The following is a 14,864-nucleotide window of genomic DNA, read 5'->3' on the forward strand; positions in this document are numbered from 1 at the left end:
TTTTATGTATTTTATTTCTTTTCTGTTTTATTTTGTTCCTGATTGTATTTTAGTTTTGTGAAGTACAAAAATGATCCCTAAATTGGTAATAGGAATTATACCACTGTCACAATTAACTTGGCACCTAAATATATTAGTTTGTAATTGTTTATCATTTTAAAGCATTTAAATAATTGTTTTTGCTATTGTTTTAGTTTATTTAGTGCATTTAAGTATTTTATTAAGAGATGATTTCTTCACCAGCATTTATTATGGATTATTAGACACATTAGGAACAATTTAGTTTTGACTTTTGAAAACTTTAATTGTTTTGACTTTAATTCAAATTTGAATTTGGTTCGGTTCCGAGCTAACACGAGATTATCAACAATAATCGAGGTGACGTGGCATCATTACCAGAGGGTTACTGTAGCTTGATTATCCGGGCGTCACATGATGTCGTTGTCGTGCTTGAGCTCGTAGAAGATGTCGTTCGCCGTCATCGTGCACATGATGCTTGGAGGTGACTTGCCCTTCATAAAGATGTGGATCACGAACGTGATGGTGGTCGCCATGTAGATGTTGACTTGGACGACTTGCGCTTGCATCTTGTTTGCGCTCTGAAGATGATCGACTTGGTCGCCGCCGCCTTGAAGATGATGAAGGGGAAGTAGACTTGATCAAGGCTCTAATCTCTTCCATCCTTGCATCTTGCTCCTCTTTATGTGCGGAAAGCTTCTTCTCGATGTGCTCTCACAATCTTGATTATGCGCCTTGTATTTGTTGTTGTAGATCAAAGAGTGACGCTTTGGTGATGTAGTTGTTCACGCCGTCGTTGTTGTCATAGACCGGAGAGGAAATGCCTTGCCTATCCATCACAAGACTCGAGCAAATATGAGTGGGAGAAAGAGAAGAACTTATACCAATGTACCTTGACCGAAGTTGACAATGAATCAAGTTCACTCAAATGCGAACAATGAAATAGCACTATTGGTACCAATCCTTGTCGGTTCTCACACCTACACAAGTAAAGCTTATGGTGGAGCTCGGTGAGGATAGTGGCACAAAAAATTTGATGCAAAATGTTAGCAAGAGTCAATAATGTTGAAAGAAATTCACAAATTCACAAGTGAAACAAATGGACCAATGGCAATATGTGGCACACGGAAACACACACACAGATAGATAAATGGGGTCGTGCAACCAAGGAATGAGCACAAAATGTGGAATCCATGGAAAACGCTCGTGTTGCACAACTCAAGAGAGACGCTAGCACGATTGCTCAATAGGCGGATACGACACTTGTGCACAACCTATAAGATGCAAAATGGATATACTTCTATCCCAAGTGTGCTATGTATGTATGGTTCCCGGTATTTCTCTCAAGACGATCCAAGATGATCGGATATGACAATCTTATGCACAATGTGGTAGGATGCTATGGCACTTGCTTACAAGCTCTTTTGCTCTTTCTCTTTTGCTTAAAAACTTTATTTTCTTTTTTATATTTATATGGCCACTTTTGCACAATGCACAAACCAAGATAGCAATTGTGTATATGCGGGAACAAACTTGTGACACAAGATATGATAGCAATATATGCACCACGATGATATGGTATGTATGCTATGGGAAGTATGATCACTAATGTGCACAAGTAACGTTGCCGGCAATACTCAAATGGCTAGTCTCGATAGGCGAGTGACGCAAAATGGGCTAGGGGTTAACAATGCAATAGCAAGGGGAATATACAATGGAGGGTTACCACGATACCAAGATGATATGGAGGTTACCGTCCTTGGCAATGATGAGTGGCGGTGTTCTTGATGTAGAAACCAAGGTGATGGAGTCTCGTCCCTAAGTAGCCGAAACACCTTAGGAAACGGAAAAAACCGCGAACTCAAAATCTCAAACGTCAAATGTCAAAATGGTGGTAGCGGAAATCGATGGTGGTTTGCACTTGGCAAAGCGGGAGTAGAATGATGGGCTATACACGAGTCGGAGTTGAAGTTTCCGTCCCTAAGTAGCCGAAACACCTTAAGAGACACAAGCCACAACTCAAACAAGCTCAAACAACAATTGGGTTAAGTTGGGTTAGCGAAATGTATGGTGGGCAATGTTATGTGGAAATGGTGATGGTGGTTGATGAAGAAGCAACGGTCTCTAAGTAGCCGAAACACCTTAGGAGACTCAAATCACTACTCAAGCAACCACTAATGCTATAGGGAACAAATTGGGTTAGGTTGCGGAAGTCGGTGGTGGCTATGCGGATGATATGGTGGAGGGCCTAGGCAAACTTGCCAAATTTTCAAAAAATTGATGAAGTCAAATGATGTTGGTGGTATTTTTGTGGGAAGGGGGATGTCAAGAGCTTCAAAACGAGCTAAAGAACGTCAAAATCGAAGTTTGGATGAATTAGTTATGGCCGAAACAGTGAAACGGTGGAGGCTGAAATGCCAGGGACCGGATATCCGGGGGTTTGGCCGGATTTCCGGGGGCTGATGTCCCGAACCGCGCGTGAAATGCGCTCCAGGGGCCAGATGTCCGGGCCAATGGCCAGATGTCCGGGCGGGCCGGATGTCCGCTGGTCGGGCCGGATGTCCGGGCTCCCTATCCGAGGATGAACTCGAGGAACTCGATTTTGGGGGCGGAAATTGATGATTTCGGGGGCAAAATTGCGGAGATTTCATGGATGGAAGGTGGGGAAACTTGGGGAAATGCTAGATCCACTTGAAACCAAGAAAATCCATGGATCAAAGTCAACAAAACATCATCAAACCAACAAATCACAAAAAAAATTGGAGGCTATTTTTGGTGGGGATTTTCGGATTTAGGACGAAATCAACAAAATCAAGCTAGAAAAAGAGGGGTAGGGGCTCCAAAAACGTGATCAACGTGGCTCATGATACCAAGATGATGTAGGGCGGAACCCTAGGGGCCGATCTTTCACGTTTGGAGTGGATCCTATGGGGAATCACGAAGAACGCGCGGAAGAACACGAGGAAATCACAGGGAGGAACGAGAGAAACACTCAACCGACAAGAGATCAATCACACAAGGTCTAGATCATCGAAGCACGAGTAGCATGAGATACAAAGTCAACAACGGACGATACAAGTGGCGGTAGCTCATCTCCGAGAGGAGGTCTTGAATCCACGAGGGATCTTCCCGTAAAGGGGTCTTGAATCCATGGTGGATCTTCTCCGAAGAGGCCGTGGTCTCTCACGAGGAGGAGATCCGTATGGATGATCAAAGCTATATCTCTAAATGAGATATCACAATGCTAACCCTAAAACATAGGTGGAGGGGAAGTATATATAGTCTAAGGGGCGAAGGGGTACATGGGCCTCGGCCCAGATGCGCTGCACACAGGCAGGGGAGGCCGGATGTCCGTGCTGGGGGCCGGATGTCCGGGGCTTCGCGAGGTGCCGGATGTCCGGACTGGGAGGCCGGATGTCCAGGCTGGCCTGGGTCTTCCAGATGCATTCGGTGATGGAGGTGCCGGATTTCCGGGAGAAGGGGCCGGATGTCCGCTGGCTCGCGAGGGGCCGGATGTCCGGGCCTAGGGACCGGATGTCCGGGCTGGCTTGGCTGATTCTGGAGCTTCCTGGATAGAAGGGGGTGTCGGTGTCAAAACCGGCGGATCTCGGGTAGGGGGTCCCGAACTGTGCGTCTAGGCGGATGGTAACAGGAGACAAGGGACACGATGTTTTACCCAGGTTCGGGCCCTCTTGATGGAGGTAAAACCCTACGTCCTGCTTGATTGATATTGATGATGTGGGTATTACAAGAGTAGATCTACCACGAGATCAAGGAGGCTAAACCCTAGAAGCTAGCCTATGGTATGATTATTGTTTGTCCTATGGACTAAAGCCATCCGGTTTATATAGACACCGGAGAGGGCTAGGGTTACACAGAGTCGATTACAATGGTAGGAGATCTACATATCCGTATCGCCAAGCTTGCCTTCCACGCCAAGGAAAGTCCCATTCGGACACGGGACGAAGTCTTCAATCTTGTATCTTCATAGTGTTGGAGTCCGGCCGATGATGATAGTTCGGCTATCCGGACACCCACTAGTCGAGGACTCCCTCAGTAGCCCCTGAACCAGGCTTCAATGACGACGAGTCCGGCACGCATATTGTCTTCGGCATTGCAAGGCGGGTTCCTCCTCCGAATAATTCATAGAAGATCGTGAACACCAGGATAGTGTCCGGCTCTGCAAAATAAATTCCACATACCACCGTAGAGAGAATAATATTTACACAAGTTCAATCTGCTGACGTATTTTGTGGCGTGAAGTCACACCACAACCAAGCCTTTACTTGAATCGTTTTTATTATACCACCTCCGCGCGTTTAGCAAAGCAGTTTCCTTGGCACGTCTTGTCGAAGCAGAGATCGTGTTCCCCTTATTCCGGGATTCTCATCAATACGGACGTGGGTAACCCAACCGCGCCCGTTGCCACGCCCCCTCCATCGAAGGCGGGTTCCAAACGGTCACGGGGACGGCTCTTGGTATTCCCCCTCTTTATAATGAGACCAAGGCCCGTTCTTTTTCTTCAATCCTCAATCGAATCCGCCCTGCGCCCCGAGTTCCAACACCCAGGGCTCCAGATTCGGGTACTTTTGACCTTCGACAATGTCCGGCTCCGCCCTACGAGGCCGGTGGATGCCCTCCTCCGTCACGGAAGAGGGCGTGCTGAAGCTGAGAGACGCCAGGTACTTAACCTACGAGATTTCGCATAGGTTGCCTGCCCAAGGGCAAGTTATTCCTACTCCCGAGCCCGGCGAGAGTGTCGTGTTCATGTCTCACCTTCGTCGGGGTTTAGGCTTCCCGATGGATCCCTTCGTGAGGGGGCTCATGTTTTACTATGGGCTGGAATTCCATGACTTGGCTCCGGAGTCCATCCTCCACATCATCATTCATTGTCGTCTGCGAAGCCTTCCTCCGCACTACCCCTCACTTCGGCTTGTGGCTCAAAACCTTCAACGTGGAGCCGAAGATGATTGAGGGGCGTCAGGCAGAGTGCGGCGGGGCGGTTATAAGCAAGAGGGACGATGCTCCATGGCCCGAGGGCTCCTTTTAGGAGGAGCTCGGCTTGTGGCAACAGGAGTGGTTCTATATCACCACTCCCAGGGGCAGCAAGCAGCAGGCCGCCGCCTGCCTTTCGCCCGGGCCCTCCACAACGGCTGACGTCATGGGTCAACAAAGGGCTTGACTGGGGGCCGTCCAAAGACGTACCCCTGTTGCAGGGCCGGATTCGAGATCTCCAAGAAAGGGAGATCAATCTGGTCGTAGTGGCATAGGTTATGCTGATTCGGCGCCTTCTGCCCTGCAAATGTCGCCCCCTCCGCCTGTGGGAATTTAATCCGGAGGGACCACGAGCTCTCCAACACTTCATGGGTTTGACACCCGTGGAGACGTACAAACTGTTCTTCGGATCACAAGAGATGCGTTCGGACTTGACCGAGGATGCTGGCCTAAGCTGCAATCGCTCGGATACTCAAGTAAGTAGCCCTGTGTCCGGACACATTGTCCATTTATTTATCATGGGTTTGCCTTTTAAACAGCTATCCCTTGGACAGGAGTGGATAGCGCAAGCGAAACTGATACAGTGTCCGGCCCCCCTTCCTGAGACCACGCCGGATCCCATGTTAATCAAAATGTTGGAGGTTGCACCTTCGGAGGAGGGAGAAGGGGGGCACAGGGAAACTACCACCTCTGCCAAGGAGGCTTTCAGTAAGGGGGGAATCGAGAATCCCTCCCTCCAGGGGGAGAAGAGGACCGCTTCCGAAGACCCGGAGGCCAAGGCCTCAAAGCGGGGAAAGAAATCTGCACCGGAAGGTCCTGTGCCGGGAAGAGCCCCGGCCGCACAGTCTCCCCAAAGGAATCAGCCCTCCAGCGAGCCATAAGTAAAAAGGGGGAGTTTTGGGACATCCCTACTTTATTTCTAAGGGTAACCGAAGTTTTCACCTTGTAGTTCGGATCTCAGCCCTTCTCAGCAGAGCTCATCTTCGGGGGACCTTCGTCCGGAGATGATGGAGAGCGAAACGCCTCCATCTGCTGCCCCGTCAGGCGGGGCGAACGACCCTGAGGTGTCGTCACGGAGGGTCTCCCCGAGTCCGGCGGAGCCGGGGAGTTCGGCACCCACTGAAGTACGGCCGGTGGAGCTGCAGGATTTGCTCGAGAGGGCGTCTATCTCAGAAGATCACCGCACATTAATGAGTATGGTGATTAAAAGGATCTCATCCGCCGAGAGCGGGTTGCATGAGGCCATCGGAAGTTTGCTGACGGGGTTTGAGGTACGCAAAAAATGACATACCTTTTGACAGTTTTGCACATGGAGTGCGCCCTGTATAGATAGTAGCCCCTGAGACTTGGTATGCTGTCGAAAGCGACAGCGTGCCGAGGATCATAATCTCAGTTATAGAATGTCGCCTTTCCTTTGCAGGTGGCGGAAGGTTCGGTGGCCAGCCAGACTGATGGAGTTGCCGAGCTGAAGCGGCAACTCGACGTTGCGGATGCGGACATCACACTGGTCAATAAACGACTTGACGAGTCACAAGGTAGGTGGTTTCTCCGCAGTCACCTAGTAAGGGAGTTGATGCCCGTTCCTTACAATTTGTATGCTTGATGTAGATGGTGCCACTGCTGTGGAAGACCTTCGAGCAGAGCTTGCTCGAGCCAAGGAGCAAGCCAGGGAAAGTGATGCGGCTGCCTCGAAGGCAGCGGAAGAGCTAAAAGGCGAAAAGGCTGCTCACTGCCGAAGCAGGGAGGAGATGGCCGGAATGGCCGTGAAATTGAAAGATGCTACCGACCGCTATGAGGTTCTTGAAAGAGAACGCTGAGCGGAGCAAGAGGACCTGAAGAAGGCCTTCACCGAAGCCAAGGATGCCTGTTGTGCGATGCGGGCTATGAAGGAGGAACTGTGTCAGGCCGGAGACATTGCGGCTGGAAAGCCCTTTCTACTGCGTAGGAAGTTCACGGATCCGAAGTATGCTCAGTTGGGCCAATTGTGGGGTGTGGAGGATCCTTATCTGGATTTGGCGGCGAGTGCGGCGGACACAGTCGTGCACTTCCAAAGACAGAAGGATCACGAAATGGAAGAGCTTTTCTGGTCTCAATTCCATAGTCCGGAGCATCCACTTCCGTTGACTGATCGGTTGGCTGAGTGCGCTGAGCTGAATAGATTGTCCGGACTTGCCATGATGGATGTGGTGGCTCATCTGTGGCCAGAAAGGCCCAAGCCGAAGAGTTATTTTGGCTTGTTGCAGCAATTCCTTGGGGCGGTGCCGCATATCGAGGCGATGAAGCGGTCGGCATGCATAGAGGGTGCACGGATGGCTCTCGCCCGTGTTAAGACATACTGGGTGGAGATGGATGCCACCGATGTTGCATCCCGGGGTTCAGACAAAAGCCGATTACCCGCCGAGCACTATTTTGAGGAAGTACTGCAGGGCGCTTGTTTAATAGAGTCGCAGTGCTCGAAATATGTTATGTTCAAATGACATGTATGATTTTTGAGATCATGTTTATAATGTAACAGCTTTTTATACTTGTGCGTTCAAGTATTGAACTATCTCATGTGCGGTCGTATATGTATGTATAACCTGAAAGATGGCAGTCTTTGGCTTAAGCCCCCATGCACATGGTGCGGGGGTGTTTGCAAAAAAAGCGCTTTTTCACACTTAATCCAACGTCTTGGTCCTTTGAAGGAGGTGATAGCATAGCAAACTAGGCAACCAGACTATAATGCTTTATCACTTTCACTTAGCCATAGGAGCTCGATGGTGGGGCTACTATATAGCCCCTGGAGGCATCGCGCTCTCCGAACTCGGGGCGCGTATGTGCCTGACCGGGAAGCAGTCCTTCGTCAAAGCGGAGGAATTCTAAACATTCCAGTAGTCGATCGAGTGGTTGACCAGTCTCTCGCTATATCATGACAGTCAGTTTTCGGCTTTCTCTACTGAGGTGCTTGCCCAGACGAACCGGGGCACAATCGCAGTAGTTCTCCTGGTGCCGCCTTAGCTGATGGAGCGGAACGTAAGGCAGCAAAACACAGGAGCCGGGCAAACCCAACATTTGACCAAAGACATGATTCGGAGCTGATGCATATAAGGCCTAACTCGAGACGCCGAACACTCCCTGAGGCATTCGGTCTTTATGATACCGGGCAGAACAATGCCCTAAGCCCCTAGTGTCCAGGTACGGGCGAGAACTTCTGACGCGGCCGATGCCAAAACGCCAGCCTCCTCCTTGGTTATGGTAGGAAACCAGGGGATGTGTATCAACAAGAGACAGTAAGAAAGGTTTACGCAGGGTCTTCATCTGAAAAGAATCCTTGCAACGGGTCCCTGCTGCACGTCTACGCATGTGTCTCCGTTGTGCTGTATCCTGGACGGGTGTAGCACGTGCTTCATCTGTAAAAGAGAAGAACTTAGTTTGGAAAAAATATCGTGCAAAAGATGTATTTAAAATAAAGTATGATTTGGAAGATGAATAAAGTTGAGCTTTATTGGATCTCGTTGTTTATACCTGCAGCCCCTTGTAAAGAGGTATGCGGCCGGGAAGCCCCTTGTTTATTTATGCCGGACTCGCCTAACCGTGTCCGAGGTCTGAATGACCTATTTTAGGGGCTTTGACCAGCAAGGTCGGATTAGTGTGTGGCTGTCAAGGCAGTCTCACGTTTTCCGTGGTCGAGGAACACTCGGAGTTACCCTTTAATGAGATTATGCCGCGTGGACCGGGCATTTTAAGCGTAAGAGACGCGTAATGCGGTATTGCGTTAAAGCGGGCGAAAGCTTCGCGTCCCAGTAGTGCTTGATGGCTACTTTTGAATGGGGCGATATGGAAAATGAGCTTTTCGCGACGGAGGTTGTCGGATGAACCGAACACGACCTCTAGTAGTACAGAGCCTGTACGATTGGCGTAAAGGCATGGTGTCACTCCTTTGAAGGAAGTGCTGCTACGGAGAATTTTGGTAGGGTCTATCCCCATTCTGCGGATGGTGTCCTGGTATAGCAGGTTTATATCGCTGCCGCCATCCATTAGGACTTGTGTGAATTGTAGTCCGTCGATTATGGGATCCAATACCAAAGCAGTCCCTCCTGCGTTTTGAATACTTCTGGAGTAATCCTCATGGTCGAAAGTAATTGATTTAAACATCCAATTTTGGGACTCTGCTGGGGTGGACCGTGCGGCACGTGTTTTAGCAAGTGCCGCACTATTTTTCCTTGTTATCACATGAAGTGAGTTCACTGTTTTGACTTCTAGTGGGAAAGTCTTCTGTTTTCTGGCGTGCTGCTTGTGGGGTTCGTCGTCGTCTTCGCTTGGTGTGTCGAGCTCCTTGTGTTCGGCATTAAGTCGGCCGGACTGCTTGAAGACCCAACAAGCTCTGTGGGTATGGTTTGCAGGCTTCCCGGGGGTACTATGGATTTGACATATCCTATCCAAGATTTTGTTTAGGTTGGATAGCTCATCACTGTTGTCCTTAAGAGGCGGTGTTTTATTACTCGGCCGAGAGCATTTGAACCCGGCGTTGACCGCCGTGCTATTTGGGCCATTTTCCTTATTCCGGCGCTGATCTTTTCTGCGTCGTGATTTTCCATTTCCATCCCTGACCTCGGATGTACTCGGGTCGCTGGTGCTGCATCTTGCCAGCCAGCTATCTTTCCCCGCGCAAAAGCGGGTCATGAGGCTTGTTAGCACGGCCATTGTTCTTGGTTTTTCCTGGCCGAGGTGTCTAGCGAGCCATTCGTCTCGGACTTTATGCTTAAAGGCTGCTAAGGCTTCGGCGTCCGGACAGTCAACTATTTGGTTCTTTTTGGTGAGGAACCTGTTCCAGAACTTGCATGCTGACTCTCCGGGCTGTTGAGTTATGTGACTTAAATCGTCTGCATCCGGAGGGCGGACATAAGTCCCCTGAAAATTTGCTCGAAACGCATCCTCGAGCTCTTCCCAACTTCCAATGGTATTTTCTGGGAGGCTTTTGAGCCAATGCCGAGCTGGCCCTTTGAGCTTGAGGGGTAGGTATATTATGGCATGGAGATCGTCTCCTCTGGCCATATGTATGTGTAGGATATAATCCACAATCCAGACTCTGGGGTCTGTTGTTCCGTCATATGCCTCTATGTTTATGGGTTTGAATCCCACTGGAAATTCATGATCCAGTACCTCATCGGTGAAACATAGTGGGTGTGCGGCGCCCCTGTATTTAGGTGTGCCATTGTCTTCAAACACTCGGCGGGTTGTGTTGCTCCCTGGAGTCTTCTTTTTTGGCCCATAGATGGACCTGACCGGGCCATCCTTTTGCGAGGATCCTTATGTGGATCGTGTGCCGGCTTGTGTGCGGCGCCGCTTGCCACTCTTAGCCTGTCATCTGGTCGTCTATCCGGCCAGGCGGCCTCTTTCTTTTTTGACTGTGGGGGCTCTACGGCCTCCTCGTCAAATTCGGGCAACAGCTTGCGCTTCGGGTAGCTCTTTGCCTGGTGACTATCGCCGTATTTATCTGCGGTATTGAGTACTTTGCTCCATCTCATTCTGAGTGCGTCCTCCGCTGTTTTGAGCTTCCACTTTTTCTTCTTCAAACTTCTTGCAGTGGCGACGAGCCTTTTATGAAGGTTCTTATGCTCCAGTGATGTGTCCGGCGTGAGATCGTCTGGACTGTTGTTTTCGCCGGGGATGGGTTGCTTGTCCAATTCATCCTGTTCGGATGGTTGCTTGGTGGCATGTTCGTCGTCCACTGCTTCGCCCTGCTCTAAGGCTGGGTCAGTATGGGTGCCGTTGTTATCGAGGCGGGACTTCGGGCGGCGCTTGCGTCGCGGTTTTGGTTGTTTGTCGGGGGAGTTGTCCTTCGCCACGTCCCGTTGTTCCTCGTTATCGCTTCCCTTTGGTGTATCCACCATGTATACGTCATGAGTTGAGGTGGCTTTCCAGTGCCCAGTAGGCGTTGGTTCTTGGTCGTCTCCGACATCGTCGTCCATACCGTCGATGTCTTCGGAGTCGAAGTCTAGCATGTCGGTTAGATCATCGACAGTGGCTACTAAGTGGGTGGTGGGTGGGCCTTGAATTTCTTCGTTGTCCGCATCCCAACCGTCCTGGCTGCAGTCCGGCCAGGTCTCTCCTGATAACGAGAGATACTTTAGCGAACTCAGGATGTCACCGAAAGGTGAGTGTTGAAAGATGTCCGCAGCGGTGAACTCCATGATCGGCGCCCAATCGGATTCGATTGGAGGGGGCGCGGGAGGTTCAGAGTCCGGCAACTCGGAGTCACAAGCTTCACAAGGGATAAGGTCAGTATTCGGCTCCATCGCCGTAGAGGTTGCAGCCCCCGAGGCGGTGTCTAGCCACCCATCCTCGATCTGCGCAGCCGGCTCCGAATTGAGGGTCGGAGTGGACTCGTGTGCGGCCTCCAGGGCACTGTCCGGCTGCAGAGCTAAATCATGCCCATCGTGAAAGTGCGGCTCGCTCGGCTGTGGCTCGAATCCATCGAAGATCAAGTCTCCGCGGATGTCAGTCGTGAAGTTCAAACTTCCAAATCTGACCTGACGGCCAGGGGCGTAGCTTTCGATCTGCTCCATATGGCCAAGCGAATTGGCCCGTAGTGCAAAGCCACCGAATACGAAGATCTTTCCGGGGAGAAAAGTCTCACCCTGGACTGCGTCGTTGTTGATGATCGAAGGAGCCATCGAGCCTATCGGTGACGACACAGAGGAACTCTCAGTGAAAGCACCAATGTCGGTGTCAAAACCGGCGGATCTCGGGTAGGGTGTCCCGAACTGTGCGTCGAGGCGGATGGTAACAGGAGACAAGGGACACGATGTTTTACCCAGGTTCGGGCCCTCTTGATGGAGGTAAAACCCTACGTCCTGCTTGATTGATATTGATGATGTGGGTATTACAAGAGTAGATCTACCACGAGATCAAGGAGGCTAAACCCTAGAAGCTAGCCTATGGTATGATTATTGTTCGTCCTATGGACTAAAGCCATCCGGCTTATATAGATACCGGAGAGGGCTAGGGTTACACAGAGTCGGTTACAATGGTAGGAGATCTACATATCTGTATCGCCAAGCTTGCCTTCCATGCCAAGGAAAGTCCCATCCGGACACGGGACGAAGTCTTCAATCTTGTATCTTCATAGTCTTGGAGTCCGGCCGACGATGGCAGTTCGGCTATCCGGACACCCCCTAGTCCAGGACTCCCTCAGGGGGGGCGGATTTCCGGGCGATGGGCCGGATGTCCGGGCCTGGCCGGATGTCCGGGCCTGGCCGGATGTCCGGGCCTGTAGCAGCTGGCTCTTCTTCCTTCTCCTCTTCCATGCTTCTGCGCACGCTCGGCCTTGGTCCTTGGATTCTCCATGGTCTCCTCGGGTGTACCTGAGTATGCACAAGGTCCGCGCTTGAAGTAGCAACCATGTCTCTCGTGTGGAAAGTGAAGGTTTAGAGAGGAGCGAGTTCACCTTGTGTCCAGTGGCGTATAGTCGAGGTCTCATCTTATGTATCCTTGGGGCTTGGAGGGTAGTCAGAGTGTACATGGGGATGAACGTGGGATGCTCCGCATCACCTCATCAAGTCCTACAAGCGATCTTCCTCATATTCGAGAAGACGCTCAAGAGCACATCCTTCCGAGCGACCATCTCCGGCAAGATCACATCGGCATCGACACCATCACCAACAAGAACGTGAAGGTCAAGAGCTCGACACCAACAACCGCTCAACGACTTCACCATCTCCCTTGGCATCTTCGCCAAGCGAATTCAAGGCATCTTCGCCTATGGACATGCGGCATCTTTGCCAGCAAGCACCTCAGGACTACGCTCAAGAGAAGCTCCCCAAGCTCAAGTCCGCGACTTCCACGAGCTACTACGACCTCGACATCGACCACGTGATTCCTTTCTATGGAACTCAAGAACCCGAGGAGTACCTCGAGTGGGAGCGTTTGATGGACGACTACCTCAAGCTACATCAAGTTCGTCCCGAAGATCAAGTGAAGTGCGCCACAAGAAACTTCCACGACTACGCATCGGCATGGTGGCTTCACACACCTTTGGAGTACTACGACATGAGTTGGCCCAAGACGAAGAGAGCTTTGCGGCGAGAGTTTGTGCCTCCAACCTACACGGAACAACTTCAACGCCAATTGGAGAACACCATCCAAGGATCCAAGTCCATCGACGCGTATTTCAAGGAGATGAAGAATGCCTTGCGACGAGCCGGCGTGGACGACCCCATTTGGATGAAGTTCCACTTCATGATGGGATTGCACAACGACATCTCCAAGACAATCTTCCTCGAGAACTAAAGTCCATCGACGAGTACTACATTGGTCCTCTCAAGGCGGAACAAGAACTCATGAAGGCCAAGGCTTCTCCACCCCAAGCAAACTTCCCGGTGATCAAGCTCTACGACAAGCATGAGGCTAGTACCACCATGATGTCCAAGCCCGATGAGCTCCAAGACGATTCTCCCAAGTTTGACTTCACCGCCATCCCTCTTTGTGACATTGATGATGCCGAGTCTACCTTGACTCTTTTTCAAGATGGTGCGGCGACAAGTACGACTACGGAGACCTTCAAGGACCAAGCTTTGGAGGCAAGCGACAAGGTGGCGAGCAAGGATGATGCTTCCATCATAGGAGGCGAGAGTGATGATGTGCCATCTTCGGCCTTCATCCACGGCGACCACGACGAGATGGTTGAGCATGGGATTTTCCCTTCGACCACGGTGACGTATGATGACTTGAGTGACTTGTGCCACCATATTGAGAGTGAGAGTGACTTCACCACTAGCCCCATATATGATGTGTTGCCACAAATCCCATGTGAGGAGAGCCACAACCCCCACCACTTAAGTGACATGAGTGACTCCACCATATGTGACTCTGAGTGCACCTATTTTGAGGGAGTGAGTGAACCACCACATAGAGAGAGTGCGATAGTTGATAGGTCTCGTGAGGCCATTTGCATTTCTAACAACTTGACCTCTACCTCTATTGTGTCTTCTCATTTTATGTTAGGTCCCATTTATGATGACGCGCCGATCCTCGACGACTTCGTCCTCCCTTTGGACAAGACGATGGCCATGGTGGAATATGATGCACCCCCCACATGGTTCCATCAAGATGATGATATTGACCACCATTTGGTCTTTCCCACCTCACCTACACCACTTGAGTGGAATGACTGTCACGCCCAATATGCGACCCTATCCAAAAGGAACTCGAAGGTCCCACCAAGGATAGACCCGCATATTGAAACGCTTTTGCAAGGTGGATATCATTACATCAACATTACATAATATATGGGGATACATACAAGAGGCATACAATGCCACATGAGTACAACATCATAATACATAGGAGCATCATCCGACTACGGATGAAACACAAACAGAAACTCAAACGACATCCACCCTGCTAGCCCAGGCTGCCGACCTGGAACCTATCCCCTGATCGAAGAAGAGGCAGAAGAAGAACTCCAACACAAGCAAACATCGCTCTCGCGTCATGATTATCGTATAACCTGTACCTGCAACTGTTGTTGTAGTAATCTGTGAGCCACGAGGACTCAGCAATCCCATTACCATGGGTATCAAGACTAGCAAAGCTTAAAGGGAAAGGAAGGGGTAAAGTGGTGAGGCTGCAGCAGCGACTAAGCATATATGGTGGCTAACATACGCAAATAAGAGCGAGAAGAGAACAAGCGGAACGGTCGTGAAGCTAGCAATGATCAAGAAGTGATCCTGAACTCCTACTTACGTCAAACATAACCCAGAAACCGTGTTCACTTCACGGACTCCGCCGAAAAGAGACCATCACGGCTACACACACGGTTGATGCGTTTTAATTCGGATCTGGTGTCAAGTTATCTACAACCGGACATT

The sequence above is a fragment of the Triticum dicoccoides genome, chromosome 7B (assembly GCF_002162155.2).
Source record: "Triticum dicoccoides isolate Atlit2015 ecotype Zavitan chromosome 7B, WEW_v2.0, whole genome shotgun sequence".
NCBI lineage: Eukaryota > Viridiplantae > Streptophyta > Magnoliopsida > Poales > Poaceae > Triticum > Triticum dicoccoides.